The sequence below is a fragment of the Notechis scutatus genome, chromosome 2 (assembly GCF_049901735.1).
Source record: "Notechis scutatus isolate UNSWTSFEM ecotype Mainland chromosome 2, rNotScu1.2, whole genome shotgun sequence".
Classification (NCBI taxonomy): domain Eukaryota; kingdom Metazoa; phylum Chordata; class Lepidosauria; order Squamata; family Elapidae; genus Notechis; species Notechis scutatus.
Genome location: NC_142010.1, coordinates 28,435,584 through 28,450,203, shown reverse-complemented (window position 1 = coordinate 28,450,203; position 14,620 = coordinate 28,435,584).

Genomic DNA, 14,620 nt, shown 5'->3' with positions numbered 1-14,620 from the left:
AGCTCAAGATAGTGGACAGAATCCTCATTCCTCTTTTCCCTCCACCCAATCACTGTTTGATATTCAGCTCTGTGAAGCCTATGGGCTATAGAAGACCAAATGTCCCTAGACATTTGAGCCAGATGGAATAGATCAAGGCTGTGAAACTGATATCCATGGGCTGGATGCATCACACACTGGCCACACCCTCACCCAGTTTTGCAAGGGGAAAAAAGTCCCAATACATCATGTGTTGCTGTCTTGAAAACGCATGTTTGACACCCCTGGAATAGACCAAATACATCAAGCAACTATAGACCAGGAGACCATTAAAGAGGTGGGTCCTTTCTCAACAACTCTTGAGTTTCAACCATATAGTTTCCACAGGTATCCAACTGAAGTTATCTTCATTAAGTGCATCGATATAACTAGAAGAAAGGAATCCATGTCCCTTCAAACTAGTTTTTTGTTGGTGTGGCACCAAATTGGTGTCAAGGGCAAAAATCTATTGGCCCCTCTATCTTTCTCCATATTTTACACAATGATATAATGCAAAAATATTCAGTGTCCTTAGCCTAGAGGGGCACCAAACTCCATAGTTCTTGGCCATCTTACTTAGCAGTCTCTGGAGAAAAGATTCCATGTTGAAGGATAGCAGAAGTCAACAAAATACTGTAGGTGTTGAAATGCTGCATTTTCCTCCAGCCAGGGGTGGGCTGCTACCACTTCACACTGGTTCAAGTGAACCGGTAGCTAATTTTATGGCCAGTTCACTGAACTGGCAAATTCCATGCCTGGCTGGCCCCACCTACTCTGCCCCAGCCCTCCCAGGAGTCCCCATGTGGCGTGTTTTGGATCACAAGTAAGTGCAGAGACTTGGGGAGGGTGAAAAATGGGCCTCCTGGAAGTTTTGGAAGGCCAAAAACGAGGCCGTTTCTGGGCTCTGGAGAGCCTCTGGAGCCTGGGGAGGCCATTTTTGCCCTCCTGGAGGCTCAAAGAAAAATTCATGTTTGGATTTGAATCTCTTCCTCAAACTAGGTGAAAACGGTCCCACACAGCCTGTTTTCACTCCCAGGCCAGGGTGGTACAGGAGGCGACTAGGCCATGCCCACCATGGCCACACCCACCCAGCAACTGGGCCGAGAAACAATTGCTAAATTTTTTGAAGGACATGCTCTATTCCAGCTTCCTTCCTGCAAACAGAGCCAAGGAAGAAGTTCAAGATCCCCAGAGGAAAAGTTGCTTCTCACTATAATTATCACCATGCTGCTCTTTGAGATGTCTTCTTCTATTTCTCCAGTGACTGATGTAAACATTAGACTGAAGCAATAAAAACATTAGCTTGTGCTGTTAAATGTACCTTTCTCTCTTTTCCAGGTGAAGTTTGCTTTATCTCTGTCTGAATCAGGAAAGCCACTTGGCTCTTGTGTGAGAACTTTTAATTCTTCAACTCTTCTTCCTGTTCTTGTTTAGAAACAGGAAGAGGAGTGATTGAACCCATGAATTATGAACCTCCTGCTTCTGTTTCTGATGCTACTGTTGTCCCTGCCAGTCTCTAGGAATCTTACAATGAAATGTCCACTGACTTTGGAACACCAGGATGGAGAAAAACCATGGAGCTATTACAGACCAGGAGACCATCTCATTGGTATTATCACCACTGGCACAAAAATATTGAAATTAATGTTCCCTTTTAATGTGGCTCCTTCTATTCAATCTCATTTGTAAGTCGTTCAGGATAATGGAGTTGCATACACTCCATTTATAATTCCAACACTCTCATTTTCTTCTCCTTATTCCACTTGCTCCTATATTGCAGCACCTGTCCTGTCTACTTTTCTGAATCATTTTGATTTCCATGTTTTCTTTGTCTTAGTTTGAGGAAGAGATTCAAATTCAAAGATGAGACAGAAAAAAAAAACCTGAAAGAAGTCCACGTCATTTTCCTCTCCCTGTTCAATCTTGAATTCATGACTTGAATACTGACTTTTGTTTAAATTAGAGATTATTGTAGTTTTCCCCGCCCAGCTCATTTCAAATATAACTACTCATTGATATTCACTTCCTGATCCTTATAGAAATACAGGATGGCTTATTTTTATAATTGGTTTCTGGCTCACTTTTGAAACATCCTCTTCCTTTATTATTCAATGATTTTGAACCCTGGTTACTGGGCAGATGAAAATTAGCACTGCCACAAAGAATAGTGTATTTGCGATTCTAAATCCAGGCAGAAGACTGTATCAATTCCACCTTCCCAATATTTATTAAAATTAAATGGAGATGGGTGAGTATCATTTGTCTCTGGGTTTTGAAATCAGTATTGGCTTAAGATTTTGAAGGCTTCAAAAGACAAAGTGGATTAGATTGAAAAAAATATGTTGTTGGTTCTGTTGATGATAATAACATGACCATTTTTACAGGAGTTTATCTACTGTTCATTCAAAAGTGCATGCTTTATTTTCACTAGTCAAGCAAAAATATAAATATATATTGCTATTTATAATGATGGTGATGATAAAATAAACATTTTTACAGTAGAAAGTCTTCTGATCAGTCTAGAATCCTACGCTTTATTTTGGTTATTCAAGTGGTCAATAAGAATCCCCAGCTCCTGCACAATCTCACACTTGGCTACAACATCCATGACAACTATTTGAACCCCATTGGCACTTCAGATGCCTTGCTGGACATGCTCTCTACTGGAGAAGCCAATGTTCCCAACTACAGCTGTGGAAGGAAGGATAACCCTTTGGCTTTTATTGATGGAGCTGACAGGGATATCTCCATCCAGATGTCAAGATTTGTAGGCCCTACAAAGTCCCACAGGTTTGTACGTGTGCCTCTCTATCTAGGAAAGTGAGTGGATTGGTAGGATGGATAAGTGATATATCCAACTATATCTCCTTTATGGAATTCAACAGCTGTTTTTCTCCATGGCCACTTCGAGATATGTTGTCTAGTGATGGGATTGACATAGGGGAGTGGGAAAGCATGAAAGTAGCCATATCATTGAATGACACCATCCCCATTGCTAGGAGGGCTTCTGCTGTACACTTGCAAAGTCAAGGAGAGTCTGTGTGTCCAATAAAAAAGTCTTCTGTACAAAAGAAACACCGACGAAAAGCTCTTGTTTTGTATATCCTATCAGCCAAACTAATTATATTGTCAATGATGTACAAATCCCAGATTCATAAAAAGAATCCCTATGGCTTATCTTATTTAAAGTTTATAAGACATACAACACATAAGACATATAAGACAAATGCTGCCCACAATCTGGAGTTTGATCCTGAAAGGGCTCAAGGTTAAGTCAGTCTTCCATCCTTTTGAGGTTGGTAAAATGAGGGCACAGATTGTTCCAGGCAATATATTGACTCTGTAAACCACCCAGAGAGTGCTGTAAAGGATTATGGGATGGTATATACCCTCTAGTGCAGCTGGAACAATCTGGAGCAAGATATGTTGATATTGGATTTAACCAAGCTTTATAATGAAATGTTGTGTATTTTGGAAATCCAGAGACAGAAGACTTAACACATCTATTATTTTAATATCAATTGTATAAGAAAGAGAGATCAGTATGTTGAATGGCACATTAATGAATGACCTATTGAAATACTTATATCTAAACAACAACATATTTTCTTTGTTGACATAATTTAAAACTTACATATAATATGGCTCTTTATTTGAACAAAAAGTTCAGCTGAAATCTGCAAATGTGGTTCTGATTGTGGAAAAAATAGGGGTGATACAGAAATATGATTTACACTCTTTATTCTGATTCATATTTAATTTGTTTCTTTTTTTCTTGCTAATGATCTGTGTTTAATATTTTTATCTTGATATGGTCTATTGGCTAATCAGCAATACAATATTATAATATGCTCATGACAAAAAAGGTGGATTTATTGAAAGCTAATAACTGATCCTAAATACAGCATTCTTTGCCGCTTTTTCAGATAAGTTTGATTGCTTCAGAAGCTCTGAGTGATAAAAGTCAATTCCCTTTTTTCTACCAGATGCTCCCTAAATTAGAGATTCTCTACCCAGGAATTGTCCAACTGCTTCTCCATTTCAGATGGATCTTGATTGGTCTCTTTGCTTCAGACACAGAGAAGGGAGAAAATTTCATGAGGACTTTTACTCATATTTTTGTCAGGAATGGAATTTGTATTGTTATATCACAACAATTCTCAACTACGGGACAAACAGAACTCTTCGGGGATGCTATTTCTAAGTGGAGACAAGTCAATGTCTTTGTTCACTTTATAGAATATTTTTCCTTTTGACAGACTTCTTCTTTTCCATTCAACACTTATAAGTTTGCCAGAACCCATTGAAGGGAAAGTCTGGATAAATGCAGGCTTTGGGGAATTGCAAATAAGAAGACACACATTTCTCAAATATGTCCATAGTGTTTGGACCTATGGTTTTCAGTGGAAAAAAAGGCCAAATGATAGTTCCTTCGAACCAGATCTCTTTGTACAACCACAGTTAGGAGATCAGTCTTTTCACTGTTCTTTTTCAAAAGACATCATTTCTGTCAAAGGCCAGAGAAGATGCATTCAGAAATCACCACTGAAAACAAAAGTGGAAAGAAACAGGATCTGGAACCGATATAGCCATGTGACTTACACTTTGATTAATACTCTAGCCCATACCTTGAATGCAGCCTATTCCTCCATGTTCAAGAGAAGAAGGAAAGAGAGAGAAGTTGGAGGCTCAAAGGCTTCAGCCATGGCAGGTATGGGGTCCTCACTTTCTTTGGAGAGGGAACGCAAGGGAGGAGGGAAACCATCTCAACCTTTTTGTGCTTCAAAAGGCCAACAAGGTTGACCTATCCAATCTCTTGTAGATAATGTTCCAAAGAGCGGATATATATATATATATGTTATGTCTCACCTTTACAAAGAAGATGAGAAGTCCAAACTTCGACCAAATACAAGCAGGCAAGAAGATTCAGTATTTACAGAGTTAATTCCTTTGAGCCGGCAATGTTCTTGGCAGTATCACACACGCTGCCTGCCAAGTCAGACAAGATAACAGAAACATTAATCACGAAAGCTTTCAAGAAACAGGATACACCGAAGCTCGACAGAAAATTCACACTTTGTCCCATACAGAGTTCTCAGAGCAAACACACCCACTTTTATTCCCTGGGGGGGTGTCACTAACTCAGCTCAGTCTCTGATTCGTCCACGTCTCCTGCGTTGCAGCTCACACTTTTTCTTGCGATGCTGCCTAGCATCAAGCCAGCATTAGTCTGCTTGATTCTCTGTCAAAGGCTGTTCCGATATGCCCTCCTCCCCCTGATTAGCCTCAGGCTGTCCCTCTCGGTTATCTGCCGAAACCTGAGGCATAATCAGGGAGGAAGGCATTCCCAATTCCACCTCCTCATCTTCCGAGTCCTCTTCCTCTAAGAATGCAGAATGAATATATATATATATATATATATATATATATATATATATATATATATATATATATATATATATATATATATATATATATATATATATATATATATATATATATATTCTGAGGTTCTCGTGGGTATTTGTATGTGGATCTTTGGTTATTCGGGTTTTCTCCCGCGTAAGATTGGAAGTATCTAGGCAACGTTTCGATGAAGTCTCATTCATCATCTTCAGGCTTCTGTCTTTAGCTCTGTGCTTCTCAGAGTGATGTGAGCTTGCAGCTGCTTCTTCCTTTTAACTGCTAGTGGGGGTGTGACTTGATTGGGTGGGGGCTTGGCTGTGTTCGGATTGGGTGGGGTGTGTTCTCATTGGTTGGGGTTTGGCTGTGTTCTGATTGGTTGGGGGTTGGCCATGTTCTGATTGGCTGGAGGTGTGTTCTGTTCAGGTGGGGGCTTGGTTGTGCTCAGGTTGGTCTTAGTTACTGGGGGATTTGAGCTGGTGAGCTGTGATCTTGCTGTTTGGCTTCGAGTTCGTGGTCATGCTGCATCTTCATGGTGGGGGTCAGTTCGCTTCATGTATGGCTCAGAGGGGTTTGAAGTGGGTAGTGATGCAGCTGCAGTACGGCTTCTGGTCTGTGGTCATGTCTCATCTTCTGTGTGGGTGTGAGTTTGCTTTTTACATGGAAGTGTGGTGGTGGCATCTTGTGTGGCCCTCGTGGGTGTGGGTCTGGTGTCATTCATCATGTTAGGTACTCGTCTGTTCATGAGGGCAGGTTTCCAAATGGCTGGTAAGCGGGAGGTGTCATCTCTTTTATTCATGCTGTGTGGGCGTTTTTCTATCTCTATGGCTTCTCTGATTATTCTGTTGTTGAAGTGTTCGGTTTTGGCGATAGTTCTGGTATTTTTAAAGTCAATCTCATGTCCTGTGGCTTTGAGGTGTTGGACCAGGGAAGAGGTTGGTTCTTCTTTTTTGATTGAGTTCTTATGTTCTTCAACGTGTGCACTTATTCTTCTGTTAGTTTGTCCAATGTATGTGGTGGGGCAAGCGGTGCAAGGGATTTCGTATACTCCTTGGTTTTCTAACTCGATTTTGTCTTTAGGGTTTCTTAGGATGGTGGATATTTTTCTGTTTGTGCAGAATGCTGTTTTAATGTTGTGTTTTTGGAGGATCTTGCTGATTTTGTCTGTAGTGCCTTTTATATATGGGAGGAGGGCTTTGCCGTTCTCTTGTTCTCTGTCTTGGATTTTGGTTGGGGTTTCTTTTTGGATTAGGTGGGTAATCTTCTTTCTTTGGAATCCATTGGCTGTTAGTATGTTGGTGAGAGTGTTTAGTTCGGTTTTTAGGTGTTGTTCATCAGCTAAGCATTTTGTTCTGGAGATGAGTGTCTCAGCTACAGAATTGATCTGTGCTGGGTGGTGGTGTGAGAGTGCGTGTAGATAGCGGTTTGTATGTGTTTTCTTCTGGTAAATGGTGTGTCCTAGGGAGCCATTGGGTTTTTTGTATACCAAGACATCTAGGAAGGGAAGTTGATTGTTAGCTTCTGTTTCCATGGTGAATTGTATTTTGGGGTGTAGGATGTTGAAGTGTGTGAGGAAGTTGTTCAGCTTTTCTTTCCCGTGTGGCCAGATTATGAAGGTGTCATCTACGTATCTGAGCCAGAATTTGGGTTTGTGATCATATTTTTCTAGAGCTTGTGTTTCAAAGTGTTCCATGTAAAGGTTTGCGATGACAGGTGAGAGGGGTGATCCCATGGGTGCTCCTTCTATTTGTTTGTATTTTTGTCCGTTGTAGGTGAAGTATGTATTGGATAGACAGTGGTTGGTCATATCTAGGATGTGCTGGGGGGGTTGTATTTGTTTTGGATGGCTGTCAAGGCTTCTTTTATTGGCACTTGGGTGAAGAGGGATATGACATCGAAGCTCACTAGTAGGTCACTGGGTTGTAAGTTTTGTTTCTTTATGATTCCAGTTCATCGAGATCATAAAGAAGCAAAACTTCTTATTTTCAGCCCTCAAAGAGCAACCTAGCTCTTCTCCTACTTGTCTTCCTTAAGGCTAAGATCAACTCCTTTGTTCTCTTCCTTGGTTTCATTGTCTTTTTCTAAAGCTGATCCAGTATTTGTGCTTCTCAAAATGTAGTGCTTGCAAGATGACTTTCTACTTGTCTTAATTTTTCTCAAAATCAGGATGTTCACTCCTGGGACCTTTATGGATGGATTTGTCTTCATTCCATGAGCGTCACGCTTCCAACTCACAATTCTTTTGCAGTCTATGATTTTGAGATCATTTTCACAAATATTCTTATCAAGTGTAATTTCCATCATCCTTTCTCCAATGCATCATTAATGACATTTTCATCCAATTACATAATGTTAATTATCCAATCATTGACATACTACTAATTTATTATAATCAGTGACCAGTGTACATAAATACCAAACACACACATAAACACACATACATAGATATAAGAAAATGTACAAATGAAATCTTGATGAAATGTGTATATTAAAGCTGCCATCCCCTTTTTCTTATAAGCTATGCCATACATTGTTAAGTCCTAGTTGCTAAAAAAACAAAAACTTTTCTAGTGGCTTTTGTTTATGTATTTATCTGTATTAGAAAATTATAAATATTTTTTCTTGATGCTTTATATTTTTAAATAAGTTCATAATAGTTTTGTCTATCAATTGGTATAAATATTTTATCCAAAAATCATGATTACTCAACTCTACTTTTCTATATTACAGAAACATAGAAGAATAGATGACTAATGTTTGTTTTTTGTTTTGTTTTGTTTTTTGTTTTTCCCAAATTTTGTTCTATTGTACTTTACTAATTCATTTGATTCTTTTTGTTAGTTTTTATTGTTTTTCTTTTTAGTTTTAAATATGGTTTTACATTGTGTAAGCCGCCTCGAGTCACCATGAATGAATAGGCGGCAATATAAATTAAATAAATAAAAAATGGCTATTTAGTGAGTTTTATGGGGAGCATTGAAAATTATTGATAGCAAGTCAATTTTAATTCAGATAATTATCATACCATCCAGCCATCACTTAACTAGATTCCTAATCTCATCAAAAATTGTTTTACTGAAATCAAGTTATATCATCAGCATTTCCATAATCTATTTAGGAAGTGTAATAAGATGGAGAATGACTTTGGGGACAGGAAGAAGAGTTGCTGCCCCTAAGGAAGGATCGGATAAAATCTGGAAGCCCACATCTATGTAATGTAAGAGAAAAAAGTGAGAAAGGATTTTCAGGCTGAATAAAAAGTTGGTAGGAAAATTGTACATTCAGAATTACAAAATTCTGCTAATGTAGCATTAAAGTGAAGTAGAATTACCTCATCTGACCATCTTTCATGTCTGGTTTACCTGGGACATAATTAGCCTCACAACTATCTTCCTGACCAGTTCAGGCTTTTTGGTAATTACCCTGTAGTTTTCAAGGACTTTATGTGAATAGTGCATTTATTTGTTTGTTCAATTTGTGACCCAGCCTAGAATGATCCCTATACTTTACCAGTTTTATTAATTATTTACTTTATCAATTTATATATATTGTCAACATATGATTGACTAATTTTGCTGAACCTTTTTCTTTTTTCTCTTTTGGGGATACTGATAACACTTGTTCTTCCGACTCAGGATATTTGCAAGTGAGACAACTGTAGTAGAAAGATTCAAATGTGAAAAAAAAACATGTGGGGTTAGAAAAAAAAAGAAACAATGTTTCTGCTGTTACAAATCCTGGATATTTCTGTTCTAGTTCCATCCATTTCTGAAAAAGAATGAGTTTTGCAATCTTTCCCACTTGAAACTGTACTTGGACCAAAATGGGGATATAGCAGCAGATCTGAACATTTTAAGCATGATAGTTCTCTCCAGGGAGGATCCCATTACAGAGCAACTAGGCAGTTTTGAAAGACAGAGACTTACTATTGACCAAGATGCTCTTTCACAGCTAAACTTGCTCAACAAGGTAGGTGAAATATTGGTGTCTTTTCTCTGTTTTCCAAAGCCTTGAGACACATTTTAAATGGCTAAACCTATTCACCAGTGGTGGGATTCATTTTTTTTTTTTACTACTGGTTCTTTGGGCATGGCTTGGTGTGCGTGGCAGGGGAAGGATTCTGTAAAATCTCCAGTCAGAGGTGGTATTTGCCGGTTCTCCGAAGTACTCAAAATTTCCACTACTGGTCCTCCAGAACTGGTCAGAACCTGCTGAATACCACCTCTGCTATTCCCCCAAAACAATGGCCTTCGCTGAAAATTGAATGTGGAGAGTAGAACCCTTATAATTTTCTTAAATGGCTTGGGAGGCTTCAGTACAATTGATAAGAGGTCTTTCAGATGCTGTAATATGGAACATTATTTCAAATTGATTCAGCTATGTCCAACATGGGATGCCTTGTGATAATTCTTTAGGCTATTTTGTGTCCCCTGTCTTCTTCTTCTTTTTCTTCAGCGTTTGTCTCGCGCTCTGGTGAGGTCCGCTAATGTCCTTGAGTACTGCTTCCACGCCTCTCTGTCTGCCACGTATGTCGGGTCTGCCTTCGCGATCTCTAGATCGGCCTTGATCGTGTCCATCCAGCGTTGCTTAGGTCTACCACGCGGTCTCGCTCCTCCGACAATCACCTTCATCGCAGATTTGATGATGGATTCTTCCTTGGCGCGACTCACATGGCCGAACCATCGTAGCCGGGACTGCCTCATGACCGTGGGGATGGGCACGACGTTGAACCGTCTGCGCACTTCTTCATTCCTGCGCGATCGAGTAGGGTGAGGCCTACCGACCATCGGAGCATTCGCATCTCCATTGTCTGGAGTCTGCTTTCGACTTCTTTGGTCGTCGGCCAGCACTCTGCGCCGTATATGGCCACGGGCGCACCACAGAGTTATAGATTTTCGCCTTCAGGTGCATTGGCATCTTCTTGTCACAGAGGACGCCCGTGACGGACTTCCATTTGCCCCACGCTGCGTTGATCCTGGCTGCCACCTCAGTTTGTAGTAGGCCTTCTTCCCCAAGAGTAGTTCCCAGGTACTTGAAGGTGGAGGCGCGCGGTAGCTCCTGCCCGTTCACGTGGATGGAGCCTGTCGTTTCGTTGTCAGTGGTCAGGTATTCGGACTTCTTTAGGTTCAACCAGAGCCCGAACTGCTCGAGGCGGTCGTGCCACTGTTGGACTAGGTGCTCGAGTTCAGCCTTGCACAGGTTGGCCAGGAACACATCATCGGCGTAGAGCAGCATCCATGGGGCGGGCGTGTGCAGGTCGTGTGTAATTGTGTCCATCACCAGAATGAACAGCAGTGGTGAGAGAGCAGAGCCCTGGTGTACGCCGAGGGTGATATTGAAACTTTGTGACATCTGTATAGGAGTTGGACCCATTGTACGAGTAGCTCGGGCACGCCGTGATCTCGCAGTACGTACCAGATGAGATCGTGCGGGACTCGGTGAAGGCCTTTCCAAGTCCAAGAAGGCGGTGTGGGGCGGGATTTTCTTCTCTCTGTGAGCCTCCATCAGCATCCGCACACCGAAGATGGCATCGGTGGTGCCGCAGTTCTTGATGAATCCGGCCTGGTTGGCGCTGATGTCGACGATGTCCCGAATGCGCTTATCGAGGACGCGTTCGAAGATCTTCATAGTGTGTGACAGTAACCTGACCGGTCTGTAGTTGGAGCAGTCCGCTGGGCTGCCCTTTCCCTTCCAGATCGGAACAGTGGTGCTGCGGTACCAGTCGTGTGGCACTATTCCCGTGGAGACGATGTTGTTGAACAGCTCGCACAGCCACAATGCCGAGCCCGGTAGTGCCTTTTTCCAGAAGTCGGCAGGGATGTCATCTGGTCCTGTTGCCTTACTGTTTTTCATGGCCTTGATGGCGTCGGTGACCTCGCTGGCGTGAATGCCTGAGACTGGGCCTTCGACGGGGTCACCTCGCGGGGTTCGTGGGTGTGGGAACTCCTCGGTGGAGATCTTCTCGAAGTATTGCCGCCACCTCTCGGCAGCATCTCTGGGGTTGACGATCAAATTTCCCCCTTTCGTCGTTGATCCCATGAAACTGGTCAATGTCCAGGGTCTTCCTGTGTCTGCTTTTGGCTAGGCGGTAGATCTCATTCTCGCCTTCTCGCGTGTTCAGCTTCTCGTAGATGTCGTCGTAGTGGGAGCTTCTGGCTGTCGCTACTGCTTTCTTGGCTGCCTTTTTGGCCGCCTTGTACTCGCATGAGCTTCTCGCTGGTCTTGTCCTGAAGAAAGGCCTTGTAGAGCCGTTTCTTCAGGTGTACGGCATCTTGTACTTCCGGTGTCCAGAGCCATGTATCTCGTTCGATGCGTCTCCGTCCTGGCTTGGTACAACCAAGCTGTTGGCAGCCAGCAGTGTGAACAGTGCTCTTCAGCATGGACCACGCTTCCTGTGGCCCGTCGACCATCTGCAGGAACTGCTCCGGTTTGATGAGGGGTCCCGCCATCTTCTTCTGGTTCCACCACTTGATTCGTGGCTGGTCTGCATTCTTTTTGTCAATCTTGGTCTTGGGCTTGCTGATCCTGATCTTCGCCATCAGCGGCCTGTGCTGACTACTCGATTCGTACGGGTACACCTTGGTGTTGAGCACGTTTTAGCGGCTCTTCGTCGTACGATGATGTAGTCGATCTGTGTGTGGTGGTTCCCATTTCTGCTATGGTAGGTGAGGAGTTGGGGTTCTCGCCTAATGAAGCAGGTGTTCGTGATGGTCATATCATGGGAGTCGGCAAAGTCCAGGATCCTCTGGCCATTCTCATTCATATCACCTGTGTCATGCCCACCGTGGCACTGGTGTCCGTTTTTGTCCGCCCTACATGACCATTCAGGTCGCCAGAGATGATGATGTCGTCTTCATATGGGATCTGCCTGAGTTGGATGTCGAGCAGTTCCCAGAAGGTATCCTTCTCCTCCTCGTGACATCCGGTCTGAGGGGCGTAGGCGGACAAGATGTGTGGCGCTGCCTCTCGGTCGCTACGACGATTATCATCAGTCGTTCTGTGAGGCGCTTAACTTCTGCAACGGAGCTTTGCCAGCTGGGACTGACAACCACAGCTACACACGCCGCGGTTTTCCTTACAGCTGGTGTATATGATCTTATAGCCGTCTATAGTCGTAGCCTTGTTGCCCTTCCAGCGAGTTTCCTGGAGGCAGCAGATGTCCAGCTTCCTGTCCCGCATGGCCCTGACGATCTCGGTCGAGCGTCCAGTCAGCGAATCCACGTTCCAGGTGGCCACCTTGAGCGTCTGGCAATCCTCTGTTCCCGCTTGCGATTTTCACACGGATCGGGTAGTCTCCGTGCGCGTCAGACCCGGACGCGGCCGTCATAGCTTTCTCACATGGTGCAAGTGTGCCGTGCTTTCCGCGTGGACCATTTCGTTGATTTTTGACGCAGGCCAATGGTCTCCTGCGCCCGTCGGTTCCCCAGAACGCGGTAGCATTGGGCGTGTGTTCAGTAGTGGACCTTTCCACCATGTTGATGCGGCATTTGAGTACTCCAGCCGGCCTGTCGCGTGGGCCTGTCGTCGGAGGGTCTGCTCTCAGTTACGGTCAGCGTTTAACGGCTTCCGCGCATCCAGGGGACACCACTTGGAGGTGGCAGACCGCTCGTCCCCATTTTGTGTCCCCTGTGCAAACTATTATCTGTATAAAGCTAGTGAAAGGGGACATTTTTTCCAGGAACTTTGGTAGTGCATTGGTTAGAATGTAGTCTTGTCGTCTAATTCTGCCCACAGCCAGGAGTTCGATCCTGTCTGGCTGAAGGTTGACTTAGTCTTCCATCCTTCCGAGGTCAGTAAAATGAGGAGCCAGATAGTTGGGGGCATGATGCTGACTTTGTAAACCAATTAGAAAATGCTGTAAGGCACTGTGAAGCGGTATATAGGTCTAAGTGCTATTGTTATTGCCATCAAATGCTGGGGATTTTGATGTTGATAGCATCAACTTGTCTTGTTTCCATGTTTCCTTAGAGTAGCAAAATATAATGAAACTCTTTTCTCCAAGGCCCAAGTTCCCAGTGGGGTAAAAGAGACAAGGATAATTCTAATCAAGACTGGATTCACTTCCTGTTGATACCATTGGAAAATGAGCTTTGGAATTCAAGTTTAGCTTGCCATGGTTGGGCAGGTGTATAATCTGGAATGTTATTAAACAGAACATACCTAGTCAGAGTTATCCACAGTTGTATTTCATGCCTTGGGGATAGAAGAATAGGTCTTCTGCTCCTGGAGAAAAGGTCCAAGGCTCTCAGTTCACATGAAACCATAATGACTGTTTTGATGTGCCCTGATCCAAAAAACCCAAAAGCACTGAAACATGACTTGATCCAAAGAAAAGCCCATCCTCATATTGGAAGAAATGAAGGATGATCTGAAAAAGAAAGTTACTTTGTTTTGGTCTTCAGCTTATCACTTTATATGGTATATCCTTGAATACAATTCTTTACCTTAATTGTTAGTTGCTTTAAATCTCTCTTTAAATTTCCTTGCTTATCAATGCAGACCAAATGGAGCAAGTGGCCAGTTTTAAGTTTCTGTGTGTTACCATAAAAGAGGACCTGACCTAGGGTGCTCACATTGCAGCCCTGGTCAAAAGGGTGCCCAGCAGAGATTATACTACCTGAGATGTTTCAGAAAACAACAACTGAATGAAAAACTGTTGGTGACCTTCTACCGCTGCACCATAGAGAGTATCTTAACTTACTGCACCCCTGTATGGTTTGCCAATTGCACAGTGGCAGATAGGAAAGCATTCCAGAGAGTTAATGTCATTGCCCAGAAGATCATTGGTTGCCCTCTCCCCTCTTTGGAAGAGCTTTATAGCTCCCGCTGCCTTAAGAAAACTCAAAACATTTTCAAAGATCCATCTCATCCTGGGCACCCTTTTTTTTTGAACTATTACCATCTGGCAGACAGGATAATAAAAACAAGGACAAATAGGTTGAAAAACAGCTTCTATCCCAGGGCAATAGCTCTGTTGAATTCTGCTGTATAGTGCAGTGTTGTATAGTGCAGTGTTGGTGCGATGTCGGGGGTTTTCAATGCAATGTGTGGAGTGTGAAGGATGTGTGTTTGTGTTTATTTTCATGGTCATGATGTGTACTGAAGATGGTGTTTGATTTCGTTGTATGAGGTGCAATGACAATAAAGTAAACTAAACTAAATTCTGGGAAAAAGGAGGCTCCAAATTTAACTAATAATA